Source organism: Oryx dammah, unplaced genomic scaffold (assembly GCF_014754425.2).
Source record: "Oryx dammah isolate SB20612 unplaced genomic scaffold, SCBI_Odam_1.1 HiC_scaffold_27, whole genome shotgun sequence".
NCBI lineage: Eukaryota > Metazoa > Chordata > Mammalia > Artiodactyla > Bovidae > Oryx > Oryx dammah.
In genome coordinates, this window is record NW_024070211.1 from 52,204,468 (window position 1) to 52,228,022 (window position 23,555).

Consider the following 23,555-nt stretch of genomic DNA (forward strand, 5'->3'; position numbering starts at 1 on the left):
AAAGGAGTACATCAAGGCTGTATATTGTCACCCTGCTTATTTAACTTATATGCAGAGTACATCATGAGAAATGCTGGGCTGGAAGAAGCACAAGCTGGAATCAAGATTGCTGGGAGAAATATCAATAACCTCAGATATACAGATGATACCACTCTTATGGCAGAAAGTAAAGAAGAACTAAAGAGCCTCTTGATGAAAGTGAAAGAGGAGAGTAAAAAAGTTAGCTTAAAGCTCAACATTCAGAAAACTAAGATCATGGCATCCGGTCCCATCACTTCATGGAAAATACATGGCAAAACAGTGGAAACAGTAGCTGACTTTAATTTTTTGTGCTCCAAAATCACTGCAAATGATGACTTCAGCCATGAAATAAAACAACACTTACTCCTTGGAAGAAAAGCTATGACCAACCTAGACAGCATTTTAAAAAATAGAGACATTACTTTGTCAACAAAGGTCCATCTAGTCAAAGCTACGGTTTTTCCTGTGGTCATGTATGGATGTGAGAGTTGGACTGTGAAGAAGGCTGAGTGCCGAAGAATTGATGCTTTTGAACTGTGGTGTTGGAGAAGACTGTTGAGAGTCCCTTGGACTGCAAAGAGATCCAACCAGTCCATCCTAAAGGAGATCAGTCCTGGGTGTTCATTGGAAGGAATGATGCTAAATCTGAAATGCCAATACTTTGGCCACCTCATGCATAGAGTTAACTCATTGGAAAAGACCCTGATCCTAGGAGGGATTGGGAGCAGGAGAATTGGAACAACAGAGGATGAGATGGACATGAGTTTGCGTGAACTTCAGGAGTTGGTGATGGACAGGAAGGCCTGGCGTGCTGCGATTCATGGGGTCACAAAGAGTCGGACATGACTGAGCTACTGAACTGAACCTACTATGTTCTTATGTTAACTAATTACATCTACAAAGACCTTATTTCCAAAATAAGATCACTTAGGTTCCTTTTTTCCTCCACAGTTCTCATTACCATCTGACATGTTGTGTTTTTGTTTGTTGTTTTAATTATTTTTAATTGAAGGATAGTTGCTTTACAGTATTGTATTTTTTTCTGCCAAACATCAGCATGAGTCATAGGTATACATATGTCCCCTCCCTCACACCTCCCTCCCCATATCACCCCTCTAGGTTGTTACAGAGCCCCAGTTTGACTTCCCTGAGTCTTATAGCACATTTCCATTGGCTATCTACAGAAATGTATGTTTTCATGTTACTGTCTCTGTACATCCCGCCCTCTTCTTCCTCACCTCCCCCCACCATGTCCATAAGTCTGCTCTCTCTGTCTGCATCTCCACTGTTATCCTGCAATTAATTTCATCAGTACCATCTTTCTAGATTCCATATATATGTGTAAGTATACAGTATTTGTTTTTTTCTTTCTGACTTACTTCACTCTGTATAATAGCCTCTAGATTCATCTACCTCCTTAGAACTGACTCAAATGCATTTCTTTTCATGGCTGAGTAATATTCCATTGTATATATGTATTCCACAGCTTCTTTATCCATTTATCTCTTGATGCACATCTAGGCTACTTCTATGTCCTAACTTTGTAAATAGTGCTGAATGAACATTGGGGTACATGTGTTTTTTTTTCAATTTTGTTTTCCTCAGGTTATATGCCTGAGGAAAACAAAATTGAAACAAAACAAAACAAAACAAAACACAGGCTTCCCTGGTGGCTCAGAGGTTAAAGCATCTGCCTGTAATGCGGGAGACCTGGGTTTGATCCCTGGTTCGGGAAGATCTTCTGGAGAAGGAAATGGCAACCCACTTCAGTATTCTTGCCTGGAGAATCCCATGGACGGAGGAGCCTGGCTGGCTGGCTACAGTCCACGGGTTTGCAAAGAGTCGGACACGACTGAGCGACTTCACTTTCACTTTCACTTCACTTTCAGGTTATATGCCTAGGATTGGGATTGCTGGGTTATATAGTGGTTTTATTCCTACTATTTTCAGGAATCTCCATACTGTCTTCTATAGAAGCTGTACCAATTTACATTCCCACCAACAGTGTAAGGGGATTCCCTTTTCTCCACACCCTCTCCAGCATCTATAGTTTGTAGACTTTTTGATGATGGCTATTCTGACTGGTGTGAGGTGACATCTCATTGTAGTTTTGATTTCCATTTCTTTAATAATGAGTGATGTTGAGCATCTTTTCATGTGTTTATTAGCCATCTGTATGACATTGTATTTTTATTTATAAAATAAGTTTCTTTTTCCCTCCACTAGATGGAAGTTTCATGAACAAAGAGAGATTGTTTTAAATTTTGATTCTGTATCACTAACAAGTAAGGTGGTGTTTGACCTGTAGAGGAACTCAGTACATCTCTTTTGAATATATTTGTATGTTGGGAAAAAGATACATGAACTGCTGTGGTGGCCACACAGGGACTCCTGGGAGGCATGTTACCACCACCTGGGTAAAAGCAGAGGATGCAAGTACCATGTAAAGGGAAACAGGCAAGGTGAGATGGGCTATGAGGGTGGAAAGAGAGGGAGAGACTTGTTGACAATGAGTTCATTATTCTTATCTTTAAAATCTGCTTCCAGCATCTTCTTTTCCCCTTGGTATTCTAGCCAATAAATTGCTCATTTGATTTTGGGCAATGGGCAGAAGACCTAAATAGACAGATCATAGAAGAAGACATACAAATGGCCAAGAGGCACATGAAAAGATGTTCAACATTGTTGATTATTAGAGAATCCAAACTACAGTGAGATATCACCTCACATCAGTCAGAATGGCTTTCCTCAAAAAATCCACAAACAATAAATATTGGAAAGGATGTGGAAAGAGAGGAACCCTCCTAAACTGTTGGCGTGAATGTAAATTGGCACAGCCACTATGGAAAATTGTATGGAGTTTCCTTAAAAAACTTGAAATAGAGCTGCCATATGACCCTGCAGTCCTACTCTTGGGCATATATCTGGAGAAAAACAGGATCTGAAAGTATACATGCACCCTAGTGTTCCTTGTAGCACTGTTTACAATAGCCAAGACATGGAAGCAACCTAAATGTTCATTGACAGAGGAATGGATAAAGAAGGTATGACACATGTAGACAATGGAATATTATTTAGCCATTAAAGAAAATGAAATAATGCCATCTGAAGCAATATGGATGGACCTAGAGATTGTCATACTGAATGAAGGAAGTCAGATAGAGAAGGAGAAATATCATATGACATCCCTTATATGTGGAATCTAAAAGGAAATGATACAAATGAACTTACAAAACAGAAAGAGATCCACAGACTTAGAGAAGGAGCTTACTGTTGCTGGGGGAAAGGTGAGAAGTTAGGATAGTTAGGGATTAGAAAGTGAAGTCGCTCAGCCATGTCCGACTCTTTGCGACTGCATGGACTGTAGCCTACCAGACTCCTCTGTCCATGGGATTTTCAGGCAATAGTACTGGAGTGGATCGCCATTTCCTTCTCCAGGGGATCTTCCTGACCCAGGGATTGACCCTGGGTCTCCCGCATTGTAGGCAGACGGTTTACCATCTGAGCCACCAGAGAAGCCACCATCCCCTAGGGATTAGGGTATGGACATATACACATAGCTATATTTAAAATGGATAGCCAACAAGGACCCACTGTACAGCACATGAAAGTCTACTTAATATTATGTGCCAGGCTGGGTGGGAGGAGGTTTAGGGGGAGAAAGGATACATGTGTGTATATGATTGAGTCCCTTTGCTGTTCCTCTGAAACTGTCACAACGTTTTTAATTGTCTATACCCCAATACAAAATAAGAAGTTTAAAAAAAGAAACTTTCAGTAGAAAAAATTGTGACCAATACACCAATCACGACGTGAGAGTGAAGCCATCATTTCATAAATGGAGTCTCTTTCTTGATGCCAAACAAGCCCACTGACAACTTTCTTTTATGACCTCCCACTCTACACATAGAAAAGTGAAGTGAAGTGAAGTTGCTCAGTCGTGTCCAAGTCTTTGCGACCCCATGGACTGTAGCCTACCAGGCTCCTCAGTCCATGGGATTTCCCAGGCAATAGTAATGGAGTGGATTGCCATTTCCTTCTCCAGGGGATCTTCCTGACCCAGAGATCGAACCCGGCTCTCCCACATTGTAGACAGATGCTTAACCGTCTGAGCCAAACATAGAAAATAGGGATGCAGAATTGGATCTGAAATACAAGAGAAATAATTTGGAAGGTCTCATCACATCAAAGGTTCATCCCTAGAAACCTAAGGAATCTACTTTGAAAATGACCTATAATTCACTGGCCCCAGGGAAACTCAGAATGCCTGCTGGGGGAGGGCATGGTCCTCCTTAAGCTGTGTCTATGGGAGGTACCAGGGACAGCAACCATATGAGTGTGACCAACAATCTTTTATAGGCAGTTAGAGGAGAAAAGAGGGGAGCCTAGCTGAAGCATAAAGGGAACAATGAACAGGGCTGAAAAAAAAAAAAAAAAAAAAAAACCAAAACATTTTCAAACGTCTCATGATAGAATCACGTGAGCTCTGGGTCATATTCTTTCAGACCAAGAGCTAGAGACTTGTCCTGAACATAAGACAAACTCAACATTATTTATGCCCTGAAGTTCAAGGTGCTGCCTAAGAGGAAGCTTCTGTATTTGTGTTCTGAGATTTTCACAGAACATTTAAAAAAATCTTCCATAGGTTTTTTTTTTTTTTTCTGATGCAAATAAATGTGACTTTAACCAAATTAGGAAAATTTTCATAAGCCTTGCAGAGAAAAAGAAAACCAGTAGGAGCAGAAAACGAAGCATTATTTCAGACACTTACTTTGACTGTAATGCCAGGAGTGATATAAACATAAAAATCCTGGTTGTTACAGTAATTTAAGGCTGTTTTAAACACTTTTTTTTTTTGATAGCAGAAGACAATGCAAAATTACAGGGTCATTCTCAGAGTGCTGCTTAATTGGAATTATTTTCTATTAGAGTTTGTTTGCTATCCTAAGGGGTGCTTTCACCTACATCAGAGTTAAGAAGAAAATGCACATATAGGTCTAGTTATTTTGGACCTAGCAAAGCAAATATGGGCCTGTAATGCTGTCTTTAGTGTCTTGGAAAGAATGTAGAGAGTCCATTATCGTTTCTTCAAAAGTAATTTTAAAATGCAAATACAGGTGCTAACAGATTCTTGTCTCCATAAGATTGTCAATTTTCTTACCCCACACTCATTTATTTTTCATGAAGAATGAAATATGGGGCAGAGATTTATTTGTTGACAGTTACCACAACTAACTCAGTCTCAACTCTGACCTAAATTCTTCCTGCTTAGACACAGTAAAGTAGAAAATAATGAAGGCTGAGCTATTTCTGAAATGTAAAACCTGTAATTGCCAGAATTTACCCAAAAGAGTTGAGAGCATTTTCTGTTGAACTGTTCCCTAACAATGATGATTCTCTGTCCTTTAATTTACTCTGCTTTCCTGTTAAACCCACACCTGTTCCCACTGACCCTTAAATTAAATTGTGTGCTCCAAGTTTTGTTTTAGTTTTTATTTTCTGTCTGCTTTTAGGAAATCAACTGTACAACGTGCAAGCTTTCTCCCTGGAGTTAACTTACAAATGCTAGGAGTTAGAATGATGTTGGTTTCTGTAGGGCTGAAATGTCTAACCTAATTTCTCAGACCTGCTTATTTTGAAAATGCTAGGCATATTTATTATTGTAAATGATATTCATGTTAATAAGCAAAATGTTCACAGTAACCCATACAGAGAAGTTTGATAGTTTAAATAATGAGAGTATATATACCTTTAACTATTAATGTGTAATTTTTATAAGAGCTGCTGTGATCTTCATAGACCATGAAAATATTTTAGGACTATAGTTCTTGTATCCATACTTAATGTATTTTTGTGATAGCATCAAAAGACTGTTACCCAATTTATGAGGAAAAGTCAATCCTTGACTTTTACTTACATCAGTTCATTCAGTCATTCAGTTCAGTTGCTGAGTCGTGTCTGACTCTTTGCAACCCCATGAATTTCAGCACGCCAGGCCTCCCTGTCCATCACCAACTCCCGGAGTTCACTCAGACTCACGTCCATCGAGTCAGTGATGCCATCCAGCCATCTCATCCTCTGTCATTCCCTTTTCCTCCTGCCCTCAATCCCTCCTAGCATCAGAGTCTTTTCCAATGAGTCAACTCTGCATGAGGTGGCCAAAGTACTGGAGTTTCAGCTTCAGCATCGTTCCTTCCAAAGAACACCCAGGGCTGGTCTCCTTCAGAATGGACTGGTTGGATCTCCTTGCAGTCCAAGGGACTCTCAAGAGTCTTCTCCAACACCACAGTTCAAAAGCATCAATTCTTCAGCACTCAGCTTTCTTCACAGTCCAACTCTCACATCCATACATGACCACTGGAAAAACCATAGCCTTGACTAGACGGACCTTTGTTGGCAAAGTAATGCCTCTGCTTTTGAATATGCTGTCTAGGTTGGTCATAACTTTCCTTCCAAGGAGTAAACATATATGATATTTATCTATTCTAAATAATGTTTCATCAGTATTTAGCATATTTCAGATTAATTTAAGGAAAGGAATATGCTAAAAGTGGATGAAATTTGAATTTAGGTGCCTGAGTCTGCTTTCTTATTTCCTGCACTTGGAGTCAGGTGCTCCAGACCCTTCCTAACCTGCTGTACTCCTCCTTCCATCCAACACACATACCTCAGGATTCCAGATGTCTGTGTTTTCTGTGTTACTACTTCTGTTTATTTCCCCTTATCCAATACTATTTTCTGAAGAATAATTTGATTCTTAACATGAATAGAATATATATCAGCATTTGTCAAACTCTGTCATGGATTGAGTGATGTTAAGCAAGCAGTGTTTGGGGAACATGGTGTGCCATACCACCAAATACCCTGGGTATAGGCATTTAAAATCTTTCCCTTGGAATTTCAAAATGCAAGTTAATATATGAAAGTTTCTGAAAGTGAAACAAGAAACATATTTAATTTTGCTTTACAGTTAAACAAGCCAACTCATTTGCTAAACGGAAGACCAATCTGGCTGTATCTATTACTATCCCTAAATAGCTATATTTCTTAACAACAGCTTAAGCTGGGCTAACTTTTGTCAAGAAGGAGAGATAAATTAAAAGGAAAATATCAGTATATAGGTAGTCTTCTGCTTTCTTCTAAGTGAAGCTCTCATAGACTCATGCCTGGGTCAGAAAACTCTCCTCCAGGAGAGTGTGTGCATCTGATAGAGACAAGTCTGTTTTTAGCGAGGTGATTGGGGACAGTTCATTAAATCAAAACAAAGTAAACTTTTAGGGAGTTCTAGGTATATCATATCCATACTGGAGAGCCATCAAAATCTTTTAAGGAGAAGGTACATGAAAAGATCTGTGTTTTCAAAGATAGTTGGAGTGACAAGGTGGAGGTGGAGGGGGTAGGAGACCATGACTCAGGCAGCTGGTTTTAGGTTGTTACAGTAAACCCAGTGGGAATGTTGTGGTCCTGATCTGTGATCACAAGTATGGAAAGGAATTGAGAAACACTTACTTAGGAAGATTTAGCAGAAGAACGTGGGGGAAAGTAATGTTCCACAATGACTCAGTTTTCTAGCTTCGTTGACATAATGTAATTAACTGAAACAAAGAAGAAGGAAGAAAAGGCTGTGAGGACAGAGGGCCAGGGGTAAGGAGTTTGATTTTGGTCTTAGATGAGTAATGAGAACAAGCTATCTTAAATGCAACCATACTTGCTAGAGTTGCCTAAGGGAGAAAGAGGCAGTGAGATGTTCTCTCTAGGCATCTTGCAGTGCCCACTTGTTGCCAATGGGCCCCATGCCTCACACTCTTTTCTTGTTGACTGACTAGTGACCACTCTGACATTTTTCATGGTTTTGCCTCACAGGGTTCTGTCTACCTGTCAAAATTTTCTTTCAATCATTGTGAGTGAAAGACAAGGACAAAGTGATTTAAGAGGAAAAATCTTGCAAAATTACTCCCATGACTTTAGTCCATAAACAAAACTAATAGGGCCACTGGTGCAGTCAAAAGTTACATTAAGTTTTTGAAAATGGGAGCGAACATAGGTTCAATTAGCATAGTGAGAATAGCAGGGCACCTATTTGGTATAATGTGAAGTATCAAAGGACTCTCAGGTATATATATCTACACATTTAGCTTGCTCCAATATCAATCATTGGTCCTGTTTTTAAGTGGAGGGTGACTGGGATAAAATTATTCCTACTAAGAAATAAAAATAAGGCTTCCCTGATAGCTCAATCAGTAAAGGATCCACCTGCAATGCAGATCTGAGTTCAGTCAATCCCTGAGTTGAGAAGATCTGGACAAGGAAATAGCAACCCATTCCAGTATTCTTGCATGGAAAATCTCATGGATAGAAGAGCCTGGTGGGCTATAGAGCATAGGGTCTCAAAGAGTCACACATGACTGACCGACTCAGCACACATACCCACAACTAGGACTGTACATTCAGCATCATAGGAAAATGGAGGGCTCTGTTCAAAGTAATTCTTAGAAGAACATCTACTCTCCATTGGTCCCTTTCCAACCCTCATGATAAACACACACATATACCATTTCCATATAAATGCTGTCTTCCCTATCCTGGAATATTTTTGCCTCTTCAAAACTTCATTTGAATAATGTATAATGATGCTCCAAGACTCAGCTTAGGTATCACCTCCACTTTTCTAGGCCCCCATAGTGAGCTGTTTTTGGTTCTGTATTCTGTGCATGACTTTATCATGGTGCTGACTCTGTTACAAAATTATAGATATTATTTAACATACACACACTATGTATTTACATGTTTGGCTTTCTCTAATGACTGTGAGCTCTCTGACTATAGGATCATATGAAATTAATTTTTATTTCCATTGGATCTAGCACAGTGTCTCATATATAAAAAATGCCAACAAATATTCAGAGTCAACTGAATATGAGATTTTTAGAGAACTGAACAGTGTGAAAGAAAACTACTTGCTGGGCTTTTGGAAGATGTGATGTATCAGTAGTGGCAGTGTAGGAGGAAATTTAGAGGTAAATATATGACTTCCCTGGTGGCTCAGATGGTAAAGAATTTGCCTGCAATGCAGGAGACCCAGGTTCAATCCCTGGATTAGAAAGATCCCCTGGAGAAGGGAATAGTTACCCACTCCAGTATTCTTGCCTGGAGAATTACACAGACAGAAGAGCTTGGCGGGCTACAGTCCGTAGGGTCACAAAGGGTCAGATACGACTAAATGACTAACGCTTTCACTTTCATGTGATCCTCAAATTATAATCTATCAGGTTTTTTGTCGTTCATTATTACTATTTTTTTTTCTTAAAGATTCACAACTCCATTTGTTTGCTTATTCTAAAATAATTATCCAACACTTATATGTTCAGACACTGTGGCAAAAAAATAAATCTGATATAGGACTTACAGAAGCAAGTAGAAGGTGTACAACTCCCTTGTAAGTGCAAGGCACAGAGGGAAAAGTGTTTAGAAAGACAGGGCATAATCGAGTAGAGTACAGCCTTTTAGTTCAAATGCCCGCTTTCTAGTCATTCCCCTATCATTCCCTAACATGCAACCTTAAAGAAGTTACTTAACCTTTCTGTGCCTCAGTTTACTCATCTAAAAAAATGAGGAAATTAGCACTTTGTACATTACTACTTTGTTGTTAACATTATGTAAATTAATCTCCAACAAAATTATTTCTATTTATTGCTATTTGGGGATTCCTAAATTATTTCCATGCAGCAGTGGGAGTGTTATGCCAATGAGCATCAACACATTTCCAGGCTTTTCATATTTATTACTAAGTTGTCTTTTTAAATCATTGTATTACTTATTTTAACAACTGTTAATAAATTTATTAGTTTTCCTGCAACATTGCCAACTTTTGCCTTTTGTTATAGTTACAAAATAGCACTTAACAGAGTTTTAAAAATATTGTATAGATATAGTTGGTGTGGTTGAGCATCTTTTGTACACTCTGATTCTATTGTATTCCTCTGTGTGAATCGTCTGTGACTTTTTTTCCTTCTTTGGCAAAATGTGTGTTGAATATAAACAGATGATTCCAATAACCTATTTGGCATTACATAATAGTTGCTGAGAATCTGCTTGTTCCAAAACTTCTTGCCTTGGTTTGCAATGCTAAACTACTCTTCTGCATTTCTTTTAACCTCTGTTCATAGTGCCTTCTGAGTTTGCTTTGCTGGCTCATCTTGTGACTGGCTTTTAGATATTGATGCTTTTAGATATTAAAGATTTTACATTCTCCCCACAGATGAACAAGCAGGGTTTTATACAATCTATATACTGATGGTTCCCAGATTTATATTTCCAGCCCAAACTTTTTCTCTAACTCCAGCTTTGTTTCACTCCAAATCTTGGAGATCACAACAGAAAGCAGTCTCAACATGTTCTTATATAGATGTTTGGTTCATCTCACTCCCCAGGCCTTGATTCTTAACAATATTTTTAAACCTCCACTGAGTAGTACCACCATTATTCATATTACACAAACATGAAAATTTAGAGTTATTTGGATATTTCTCTCTTCCAGAACAATAATTGTCTTTTTACATTTTGTCTTCTTTGTATCAGCTCTTTCCCATTCCCTTCTTTGATGTTGATCACACTCAAGAAACTACTGTCTGTCTAAACTAGTAATAGAGTCTTGAGAGATCTCCTTGACCCCACAATGTGATATTTTTAGCATTTAAATCTAACAGGCAACTTTTACTGCTTAAAACTTCCTGACATCCTACTGCCATTAGAATTAAGGTCTACAAAGCCCTGCGTTATCTGTACTGTCTTCTTACCACTCTCAGCACTGTTATTCCAATTGCTCTCTGTTCTATCAAGTCACCATGTCATGCTCTTCCCATCTCAGGGTGTCAGCACAAGCTGTTTTCTCTGAACAATTTCCCATTATCTACATAATCCCTACCCTTTGTTAATCAGCTCTAAAGTTATTTACATAGGAAACCTTCCTTGGAGTCAGGACTAGGTCCCTTTATAGCTGTACTTACTATAGCCTGGATTTTCCCTTCATAACAGTTATCACTAGCATAATTGAGTATTTGATGGAATAATTAAATTTATTCCTCCAATAGACCATAAGCTCAACAAGAACAAGGCTGGTACAGACAAGAAACTAGTAATTATTGATGTTATACTGATCTATAGGTGTTGATCTATTGATCTATATCTAGTTCATGGGGTTTCTCATGATGTAGTCTGCATATAAGTTAAATAAGCAGGGTGACAATATACAGCCTTGACGTACTCCTTTCCCTATTTGGAACCAGTCTGTTGTTCCATGTCCAGTTCTAACTGTTGCTTCCTGACCTGCATATAGGTTTCTCAAGAGGCAGGTCAGGTGGTCTGGTACTTCCATCTCTTTCAGAATTTTCCACAGTTTGTTGTGATCCACACAGTCAAAAGATTTGGCATAGTCAATAAAGCAGAAATAGATGTTTTTCTGGAACTCTCTTGCTTTTTCCATGATCCAGGAGATGTTGGCAATTTGATCTCTGGTTCCTCTGCCTTTTCTAAAACTACCTTGAACATCTGGAAGTTCATGGTTCATATATTTCTGAAGCCTGGCTTGAAGAATTTTGAGGATTGCTTTACTAGTGTGTGAGATGAGTGCAATTGTGTGATAGTTTGAACATTCTTTGGCATTGCCTTTCTTAGGGATTGGAATGAAAACTGACCTTTTCCAGTCCTGTGGCCACTGCTGAGTTTTCCAAATTTGCTGTCATATTGTGTGCAGCACTTTCACAGCATCGTCTTTCAGGATTTGAAATAGCTCAACTGGAATTCCATCACCTCCACTAGCTTGTTCATAGTGATGCTTTCTAAGGCCCACTTGACTTCACATTCCAGGATGTCAGGCTCTAGGTGAGTGATCACACCATCATGATTATCTGGGTCATGAAGATCTTTCTTGTACAGTTCTTCTGTGTATTTTTGTCACTTCTTCTTAATATCTTCTGCTTCTCTTGGGTACATACCATTTCTGGTCTTTATTGAGTTCATCTTTGCCTGAAATGTTCCCTTGTATCTCTAATTTTCTTGAAGAGATCTCTAATCTTTCCCATTCTATTGTTTTCCTCTATTTCTTTGCATTGATCCCTGAGAAAGGCTTTCTTATTTCACCTTGCTATTCTTTGGAACTCTCTTTCAAATGGGTATATCTTTCCTTTTCTCCTTTGCTTTTTGCTTCCCATCTTTGCACAGCTATTTGTAAGGCCTCTTCAGACATCCATTTTGCTGTTTTGCATTTTTTTTTCTTGGGGATGGTCTTGATCCCTGTCCCCAGTATAATGTCACAAACCTCCGTCCATAGTTCACTTGGCACTCTATCAAATCTAGTCGCTTACATCTATCTCTCAGTTCTACTGTATAATCATAAGGGAATTGATTTAGGTCATACCTGAGTGGTCTGGTGGTTTTCCCCACTTTCTTCAATTTAAGTCTGAATTTGACAATAAGTAGTTCATGATCTGAGCCACAGTCAGCTCCTGGTCTTGTTTTTGCTGACTGTATTGACCTTCTCCATCTTTGGCTGCAAAGAATATAATCAATCTGATTTTGGTGTTGACCATCTGATGATGTCCATGTGTAGAGTCTTCTCTTGTGTTGTTGGAAGAGGGTGTTTGCTATGACCAGTTCATTCTCTTGGCAAAACTATTACCCTTTGCCCTTCTTCATTCTGTACTCCAAGGCCAAATTTGCCTGTTTTTCCAGGTGTTTCTTGACCTCCTACTTTTGCATTCCAGTCCTCTATAATGAAAATGACATCTTTTTGGGGTGTTAGTTCTACAAGTCCTTGTAGGTCTTCAAAGAACCATTCAACTTCAGCTTCTTCAGTATTACTGGTTGGGGCATAGGCTTGGATTACCATAATATTGAATGGTTTGCCTTGGAAATGAACAGAGATCATTTTGTCGTTTTTAAGATTGCATCCAAGTACTGCATTTTGGACTCTTTTGTTGACTATGATGGCTACTCCATTTCTTCTAAGGGATTCCAGCCCACAGTGGTGGATATAATGATCATCCAAGTTAAATTCACCCATTCGAATCCCTTTTAGTTTGCTGATTCCTATAATGTCGACTTGAGCATTCCTAGAATGTTCACTCTTGCCACCTCCTGTTTGACCACTTCCAATTTGCCTTGATTCATGAACCTTACATTCCAATTTCCTATGCAATATTGCTCTTTACAGCATCGGATCTTGCTTCTATCACTAGTCACATCCACAAGTGGGTGTTGTTTTTGCTTTAGCTCCATCCCTTCATTCTTTCTGGAGTTATTTCTCCACTGATCTCCAGTAGCATATTGGGCACCTAGCGACCTGGGGAGTTCATCTTTCCATGTCCTATCTTTTTGCCTTTTCATACTGTTCATGGGGTTCTCAAGGCAAGAATACTGAAGTGTTTTGCATTCCCTTCCCCAGTGGACCACATTTTGTCTGACCTCTCCATCATGACCCGTCCGTCTTGGGAGGCCCCACACGGTATGGCTTAGTTTCATTGAGTTAGACAGGGATGTGGTCTGTTTGATCAGATTGGCTAGTTCTCTGTGATATTGGTTTCAGTCTGTCTGCCCTCAGATGCCCTCTCTCTGAGCCTACTGTCTTACTTGGGCTTCTCTTACCTTGGACGTTGGGTATCTCTTCACAGATGTTCCAGCAAACAAGGCTGAGCACTGAAGAATTGATGCTTTTGAATTGTGGTGTTGGAGAAGACTCTTGAGAGTCCCTTGCCTGTAAGGAGATCAACCCAGTCAGTTATAAAGGAAATCAATCCTGAATATTCATTGGAGGGACTGATGCTAAAGCTTAAGCTCCAATAATTTGGCCACCTGATGCGAAGAACTGACTCATTGTAAAAGACCCTGATGCTGGGAAAAATTGAAGGCAAGAGGAGAAGGGGACAACAGAGGATGAGATGATTGGGTGGCATCACCCACTCAATTGACATGAGTTTGAGCAAGCTCAAGGAGATGGTGAAGGACAGGGAATCCTGGCATGCTGCAGTCAATGGGGTTGCAGAGTTGTACACGACTGAGCAACTGAACAAATATACTTTAACATCATTATTTCTTGTCTGTCAAACTTTATGGCCCAATTTAATTAGATAATTGAAAATTCTCTAGTTTTTTTGAGTAGACTCAATGTATATATCCTAAAGCATTTTGCAGAGCTGTGGGGCCCTACGTGGGAAACCTTAAAAGGAAAGAGGCTAGCTTTAACGGTTGGAAACCAAGATGGTGTCCGGTGGAAGAGATAGGGGCGTGGTCTATGTTAAAGTTTTTGATTGGCTTTCTTGAGTTCCGTGCACGTGGACAGTATGTGATTACCGTAGACTCCTGTTAAGGTCATGACGACTTTACCTAATATGCATATTCTAATTTGACCTTTAACGTGATTGGCGTAACTGTGGCATTGACCTTTAATGTGATTGGTGTAACTATGGCATATTCTAATTTGACCTTTAACGTGATTGGTGCAACTGTGGGAGGTCTCTCCCCGAACAACCTTGCTTGCCTATATAAACCAAGAGTTTGTGGCAATAAAGCAGAACCACTCAGATGGAACCCCTGTTGCGTCTGATTGTCTCTAGCTCGCCGGGGGGCTGGGTTGGCGGACAGCAGACTCACCTCTCCTCGGGACCCCTCGGCTTTGCTGAGGGAAGTTCCACTGCTTCTCTCTTTGTGCAGAACGCCCCCCGCACAGAGCAACATTACCTTATGAATACATCCATTGGAGTTTAACATTGGTGTTCAGTATTTATGTGACCTTATAATTCTCCATCCTTTATCACTATGAGTGATCCTGAAAAAACACTGGTTTTACTTTTTTAGTCACATAACATCTTAGAGGCATTGCTAATTTATGCAAGCAAATTTTGCTTTTTCTTAATTACTTGGATACTCTAGAGGATTCATTAGATGGTAACTCAACATGGTTAACATATATATCTCCTTTTATTACTTACATGTACATCATCCTGGGTATTTAATACCTTATCATTTATTTATTTTTACATGATAATTAGGCAGTAACAAAGGCATAAGACTACAGAACTAGAATTATTTAATATGTCTAATTGTAAAGCTTACATATAATTATTAATATTTAAGTTCTGGTTAGTTATCATGAAATATGCTTTGTCCTCTAGTACTTTTAATTATTCATCTTAAATTTAATGTATTCAGAGCCTCTGTTCTTTTGATTTTCTCATTTCTAATCTCATCTTCTACCTTTACTCTTATTCTTTTAGTTTTTAAAACTGCAGTTTTAATTTTTAAAAGTCTTTTTCTTTTCTTTTAAAGTGTATCTTGCAGTGTAGCATTGAATATGTTTAATGTTTTTTTATGTTTAAGTTTCTTAACTTTTTGTTGGATTTTAGTGATGTTTTGTGAATTTTTTTCTTTCCCCCTTTCCTGAGGCAGTGGCCACATTGCCCCCAGACACATAGTAATTGCTTATAAAAAGCAGGAAAATGCTCGGAGTCAGAATATAGATCTGAAAAAAATAAAATGAGAAGTGTTAAAAATTCTTATGCACCATGAGGAGGAGAATTTATGACAGCAATTTCCATGTTTCTGATGAAAGTTAAACCACAATTAGCAACAGGTAAACGCAAATGAATTATTTAACACACCTTAAAGTATTCACATCCTGTTCCCAAGATTATTCTGGATGTTTTAAAGAACTACCAGATTTCTAATGCTGCAGTATTTTTGGAGAAGTGTGTCAAACATATCTGAAAGTACTGTTAATTACTCCTTCAGAGTATCTGTCCTTCAGATCCAGTGTCCTAAAATTTTTGTTGCAATTTTCAATGTGACAAATCTCAAGGAGCTAGTTTTTGTGTTATAAAAATCTATTCAGCCTTAAAGAGTAATATAGGAATAATTGTCTCAGCTTATATAAAAATTAACTTCAGAATATAGAAGATACAATATTTTAATTATTTTATTTAACCAAATTTAAAGAGAAATATGTCTTCAGTATATGTTGATTCAGTAGATTGTGCAGGCTTTTTTGAAAATCTTCTAAATTAGACAATTTCAATTTGACCTCAACAGTCTCTATATGTTCATTATCCATTTACTTTTTTGTTAAATGTCAAAGAAAGCCTTAGCTTTAAAAATTTTTAGAATATGTTGTAGTTTAGTGTTATACAATGGACACAAGATATTTCTTAGCAGTTCTCATTTTTTTTAATAAAGTTCTAAGACACATTGTTTTCTATTTTAGTACTTTAGAAATAAAAATCAGAATTGGTCATATTTTATAATCCTCATTGAAAGCAACTGATCACCATCACCAATAAAAAAACATTCAAGAATAAAAAGTAGGGTATATATGATTTTTTTTCACTGCCTCATGCAAGAATTATCATTAGATTGGGTTGGGTTATTTACTGTTATAATTCTAAGTATTGATTGATTTTAACATAATTGTGAGATTCTAATTATTGCTATTTTAGGGGATAGCAGTGATAGAAAATGAAAACAAAAAGTTACTATGTCCTCAGAATATTGTCTGTCATATGCCAATCAATACAATTAAAGATCATAGAAATAGCCAAATTTCTTGTATGTGTGTATATGTAATAGAAATTGTAATGCTATCACAACAGTGGAAGGAGTGACACTTACGTGTCACAAAGGGCTATCATTCAGACCAAAAGCATCTTCAGACTTCCCACTGACTTTCAAGGTAAGTAGTGTAACTTTTTCAATACATATACTCCAAGGGGTGGAAGGTGGGAAACTATATCTAATCAGCATTTCAAAGAAATTGAAGATCCCCTACCTCAACTTTCCAAATTGTAGAGTCAGGGAAAGGAATTTTCCCCTGATCTTCCAAGAGGAGGTTGTCTTTTCTATGTGTTCTCATTGTTGCACTTTCTAGCAATTGTCACAGAATGATCATTATTGGCTATTTACTTGTTTGTATCTTCCATTAAATCATACATTTCTTGAGTACAGAACTGTGGATTCTGTGTCCTTAGAGCACAGACCTCTACCCAGAACACAGAGAACATTATTGACTAAATGGATATATGATTTTCTTCTGTTAATACCAGAAGTGGTTGCCAATATATATTTTTAAACATCATGGCTAGAAAACTGAAAATAATACATGACCATAATTTCCATTTTAAAGATTTTTAAAATTTCTCTTGATGTAGGGCACTTATATATGTCCTTGTAAATACTACATATTAGCTAATTCTACTACCTTGTAATTATGAACAATGGTGTCATGCGTGCTTCTCTGTGACACTATCTCTAATATTTGAAGGCTGCTCATATCTCTTCCTCATGTCCATTTACACTCTGATTCTCATGCCATCTGTTTTTTGTTGTTGTTGTTGTAGTATATTAAGTTATATTTCTGTTCAGCTCTGTAAAAAATTATCAATGTACTAGGCACTCTGCTAGATAAAGTGTACAGATGAATAGGCATATACTGTTCTAGGGAAATAGTAGGTAAATGTATAATTGCAAAATACTGTGAGATTTTTATCACATAATGTATTATTTTAACATGGTGTCTGAGACTTAGATATGCACAAGGTGCTATATGAGTGTAAAATTAGGCTTTTAGCCCAACTAAAGAGATCAGATGAGCAACTATTATTTCATTTCATCCTCTTAGATGTTGCCTCTTATTCACATCTGTCAAGATCTATTTGGATCCTCATTCCTTCAAACAAATTATGTTCTTTCCAAAATTTCCTTATCTTTCACAGATTTTATAAGCTTACTTTAAGAAAATTGTATCTTCATGTTAAAAATGTTGACGAGTACAAAACTAAGGACAGAGTTAATGAAATATCTTTTCCTAGGTTGATTCAATCATTACATAGCTCAAATAAAGATTTCCTATTATTGATGAATGGACTGTTTACATTATAAAGATTTTCTTAAAATAACCCATTATACTTTAAAAACCACTTTTCCATTAGGAAATTCAATACACTTTGAAATAGCCAGTTTCAAACTGTTTCTCATAAACTGGTAGATGTTGATCTTGTCCTACAAAAATTTTTGGATTATAATGCAACTATTTTGTTTCTCAAGAGTAGAAGTTTGAAAATATGCAGTTTTCTATTTTATACTTTGATAGTTGTGCACAGAAAATCTTAGTAAAATCTTAAATATATTTTATTTCCTATTAAATACTTTTAAAGTCTATTTACTTATGAATCTATCAATATTTACCCATATTCTGCTACAGTGACAGGAGAATGTGGATCTAAAATGTTTTCTTCTTAATTTTTTTTCCCCATGAACATTTCTCAAAACTGACTAGCTAAATCCCATGCTCTGGACCACATCTGAGTATCAGAAATAGTACAGAAGCAAAACCAAAGTAGCTATGTTTTCCAATAGAGGCAGTCATTTACCCAGGGGACACCCAAGTGAATATGCCTTCCTATGATAAGGCAATTTTACTTTTATATGACTGTGAATCTGCTTCTTTTTTGTTATATTCATGAGTTTGCTGTATTTTTTATATTCCACACATACTTGATATTATACAGTATTTGTCTTTCTCTGTCTGACTTATTTCACTTATAATAATACCATCCAATTCCATCCATGTTGCTACAAATGGCAGAGTTTCATTCTTTTTTTTAATGTCTGAGTAGTGTTCCATTAATATATACCACATCTTTATTATCCATTCATCTACTGATGGACATTCAGGTTGCTATCATATCCTGGTAATTGTAAATATTGCTTCTAGGAACATTGGGGTACATGTATCTTTTTGAATTAGTACATTTGCTTTTTTTGGATATATACCCAGGAGTCGAATTGCTGAGTCTTATAGTACTTATATTTTTAGTTTTAGAGAACCTTCTGTTTCCCACAGTGACTGCACCAATTTACATTCCAACCAACAGGTTCAAGGGTTCCCTTTTCTCCACATTTTCACCAATAATTTGTTGTTTATGTTCTTTTTGATAATAGCCATTCTGACAGGCATGAAGTGAAATCTCATTGTGGTTTGGTTTGCATTTTTTCTGATGATTAGTGATTTTGAGCATCTTTTTATATGCCTGTTGATCATCTGCATTTCCTCTTCTGAAAATTCACATTTGTACTAATGCACATTTTCTTTTTTTTTTTTCCCCCTGGTGTAGGACATTTATTTATTTATTCCACGTAACACTCAAAGTTTAGATCAGTGGGAATTTTAATCAAAGAATTGTACATTTTCTTCCCACATATATAGCTTTGTATTAGGAAATGACATTGTGATCCATTTCACTACAATATTACAAAATATTTACAAGAAAATATTAAAAATAACTCAAACATGAAAGGCAGGATGGGGGTGAAATAAACTGGTTTTTCCAGAAATCTCTACTCCAGTGCCCGCAGCATACAATAAGAGAGCCAAAACAAATAACAAAGTTCCCTTTGATCATAAGTTTCCAAGGAATTGGAGTAGGGGAAGAAATCTGATGAAAATGGTGGTATGAAAGGGGATGGTATGAAAGGTTATTAGCAGCACTGCTTCAATAACCAATTTATTTTGAATGAAATATCCTCTCTTTTATATGCAGTAAATTCTGAACAAGGCTAAACTTTAAAATATTCCTTAAAATGAAATTAAAAATACCCTGACAGTGAAAGCAACTCTTCCACCTAAGCTGAGTAAGAGCCTCTTTCTCCATGAACCACTGATGTGAACAGAAGCCTGATCTAGCATCCAAAGCTGTCACAGCAGCCTTTCCATTTCTTTCATGAAAGCCTAATAGACATCGTCCTTAGTCTGCACCGACACGGGAACAGATGGGCCAGATTTGGGTACTATTTTGGCAAGAGGCACAGCAGAATCATCCTCCGACTTTCTCTGGGGAGCAGCAGCAGCCCCTTTATTCTCCCGACGCACCCGCAGTGCCGCCGGCATGAATCGTGTGATCTCTGCTTTGGGATTAGTGATCTGTGGCTTGGCACTGATGGTTGCTGTGGCTTTCTTCTCGATGGTGGCTGCGCTTGTGTCATCTGCCTTGGGTTGCTGGATCAAGTTGCGGGGAGCACTTAGAACCCCCGGGTTGGGTAAGGGAGCTGGTGGGAAGAGCCCTGGTGGGGCAGGTCCAAGAGGAGGCACCAGAGGTGGGCGCATCATGCCAGGACGGGGTGGAGGGATACCTGGAGGTGCAGGGGGAGGTAGCCGTGGTGAGGGTCCCAGATGTGGTGGGGGTCCCCGAGGAGGAGAGCCAGGAGGCAGACCTGGGGGTGGGCCAGGAGGAGGGCCAGGGCGTCGACCGGGTGGTGGGCCTGGAGGTAAAAGGCGGGGCAGAGGCCCTCGGAGTCCGGGCATTCCAGGCGGTCTCAGGAACGGAGGAGCTCCTGGAGGTGGTCCAGAAGGAAGGCCTGCAGGTGGTCCAGGTGGCCGTAAAGGTGGAGCAGGTGGCGATCCAAGCGGAGGTGGTCCTGGCATGGGAGGTGCTTGTATCTGAGATGGAGGAACAGACTGTGGAGGGGCTTGCTGATGGGAAGCTGCAGACGTGCCATCAGAGAGAGATTCCTCCTTATGCTGCTTCTGTGATGGCTTTTCTGCTTCAGAATCATCCGAATCTTCATCATCGTCCTCTGAAAATTCCTCGACTTTGCGTCCCTCCTCAGGGATTTCCTGACCTGCCATTCGAAGCATCATGGCTTGGAGAGGAGTCAGCTCCTTCATGTTCTTCTTCTTCTTCCTAGATTTTCCAGGCATATCTGCCAACCATACACTCAGACCTGATTTCTTTTCTTCATTGTTTTCTCTCTGTGTCATCACGGTGCACAAATTCATCCCCTTCACTTTCTCCATCTGATCTGTCACTGTTGCTGTCATCAGTACTGTCGTCATGCTTATCCTGGTCCATGTCTTCAGGATAGCCATCATCTTCACTGGTGCTAGAAACATCATCGTCACGACCCCGCTGAGCAAGTGCAGGACTATATAACATGTTTTCATCTAGCCTACCAGTGGGAAGATCTAGGGCAAAGCCCACTTTGTGGCCATACATTTGTAAGACTTGAGGAGGAGGTGGGCCTGGGGGAGGACCTGGAGGTTTCCTGCCAGGGGGCAAACGTGGAACGCCATGTCCAAGAAGAGGAAGTATAGAAACTGCCCGAGTTGGAGGTCCATAGGCTGAGGTCTTCTTAAGGATGGAGGGTGGCTGGGCCCCAGGAAGTGGAATGTCCTGGATCAAGATGTTGGAAGGAGCATGCGGCATATCTTTCAGAGGAATACTCTCCACTTCTACATGCTGGGCATTCTTGACAGCATCAAAATATTGGCTAAGTTGAGCCCTCTTCTCTTCATATTATACTTCTAGTTTTCTCAATTCTTTGTAAATATCTGGATTCTCTTTCTCATAGAGTCATAGAATATGTTCAGATGTTTCACATAGCTTTTCATGCTTGTCTTTCAGCACTTTCTCATTTAACTATGGCTGCTGCAGTGGGTTAAATTCCATTTCATCCAATTTTTCCATGTCCCGGATAATTTGTTTGGATCCTTCATCTTTAAAACTGCAGGTCATACCATCATGCACTGTTTTTTGTTCTTCTTTAATTCTCTTTTCCGAGCTTCTTTTCTGGCGTGGTCTGTAGGGTTCATAAATTTTCCGCTTTTGGTGGATGACGTGGATCTCCACCCCATGTTGACAAGTTGTTTGATTTACTTGCTTGTTTAGAAAATAAAACCTAAAACACTTCTGCTGGGCTCCTGGGGCAGTGAGAAGTGGGGAGGGGACGATTCTCAGCCATTTCACTTTGTAAGGGCCTTCACCTCTGCCTTTCGGTCAACCACCCAACCACCGCCATCTTGAAACCTTGTGCCCCTCCCTAATGCACATTTTCAAATCAAGTTGTATTTCGATGTTGAGTTGTAGGAACTATTTTTATATATTGCATGTTAATTCATTATCAATCATATCATTTGCAAATATTTTCTCCCATTCAATAGTTGTCTTTTTGTTTTGTCTATGGTTTCCTTTACTGTTCAAAGGAAGTTTAAGTTTAGTTTCAAGTTTAATTAGGTTCAGTTAGTTTGTGTTTACATTTACTTCTTATATGTTAGGAGGCAGATCCAAAAAAATATAGATGTGATTTCTGTCAGAGTGTTCTACTTATATTTTCCTTGAGGAGTTTTAGAGTATCCATTCTTACATTTAGGTCTTTAATCCATTTGGAGTTTATTTTTGTGTATCAGAGAATATTTTAATTTTATTCTTTTATGTGTAGCTGTTCGGTTTTTCTAGCACTACTTATTGAAGAGAATATCTTTTCTACACCATATATTCTTGCTTTTTTTTGTCATAGATTATTTGGCCATAAGTGTGTGGGTTTATTTCTAGGCTCTTTAGTCTATTGAGCTATGTGTCTGTTTTTGTGCAAATGCCATACTGTTTTGATTCCTATAGCTTTGTATTATAGTCTGAAATCAGGGAGTGATTTCTCCAGCTCTATTCTTTCTTAAGATTATTTTTGCTATTCAGGGTCTTTTGTATTTCCTTATAAGCTTTAAAATTATTTGTTCTAGTTCTCTCAAAAATGCCAATGGTAATTTGATAGAGATTGCATTAAACCTGTAGATTGCCTTGGGAAAATCTTAACAATATTAATTCTTTCAATCCAAGAAGATTACTGTGAACCTTAGGAAGCAATACTATGAATATAGCTAGTGGAGGTGATGGAATCCCAGTTGAGCTATCTCACATCCTAAAAGATGATGCTGTTAAAGTGCTACACTCAATATGCCAGCAAATTTGGAAAACTCAGCAGTGGCCACAGGACTGGAAAATATCAGTGTTCATTCCAACACCAAAGAAGGGCAATGATGAAGAATATTCAAAATACCATACAATTGCACTCATTCCACACGCTAGGAAAGTTATGCTCAAAAGCCTTGAAGCTAGGTTTCACCAGTATGTGAACTGAGAACTTTCAGGTGGACAAGCTGGGTTTACAAAAGGCAGAAGAACCAGAGATTAAATTTCCAGCATTCATTAGATCCTTGGAAAAGCAAGGGAATTCCAGAAAACCATCTACTTCTGCTTCATTGACTATGCTAAAGTCTTTGACTATGTGGATCACAACAAAGTGTGGAAAATTCTTAAAGCAATGGGAATACCAGTCCACCATACCTGTCTCCTGAAAAACCTGTATGTGGGTCAAGAAGTAATAGTCAGAACAAGGCATGGAACAAATGACTGGTCCAAAATTGGGCAGTGTATATGAAGGCTGTATATTGTCACCTTGCTTATTTAACTTACATGCAGAGTACGTCATGCAAAATGCTGGGCTGGATGAATCAAAAGCTGGAATCAAGACTGCCAGGAGAAATATCAATTACCTCAGATATGCAGATGATACCATTCTAATGGCAGAAAGTGGAGTGGAACTAAGGAGTCTCTTGATGAAGGTAAAAGAGGAGAGTGAAAAAGCTGACTTGAAACTCAACATTCAAAAAACAAAGATTATGGCATCTAGTCCCATCACTTCACAGCAAATTGAAGGGA

At 38.5% G+C, this 23,555-nt stretch overlaps 1 pseudogene; it reads right to left on the minus strand.

The window, feature by feature from the left end:
* Window positions 1–19,318: 19,318 nt before the first annotated feature.
* Window positions 19,319–21,864, minus strand: LOC120854676 (annotated as a pseudogene).
* Window positions 21,865–23,555: the final 1,691 nt, after the last annotated feature.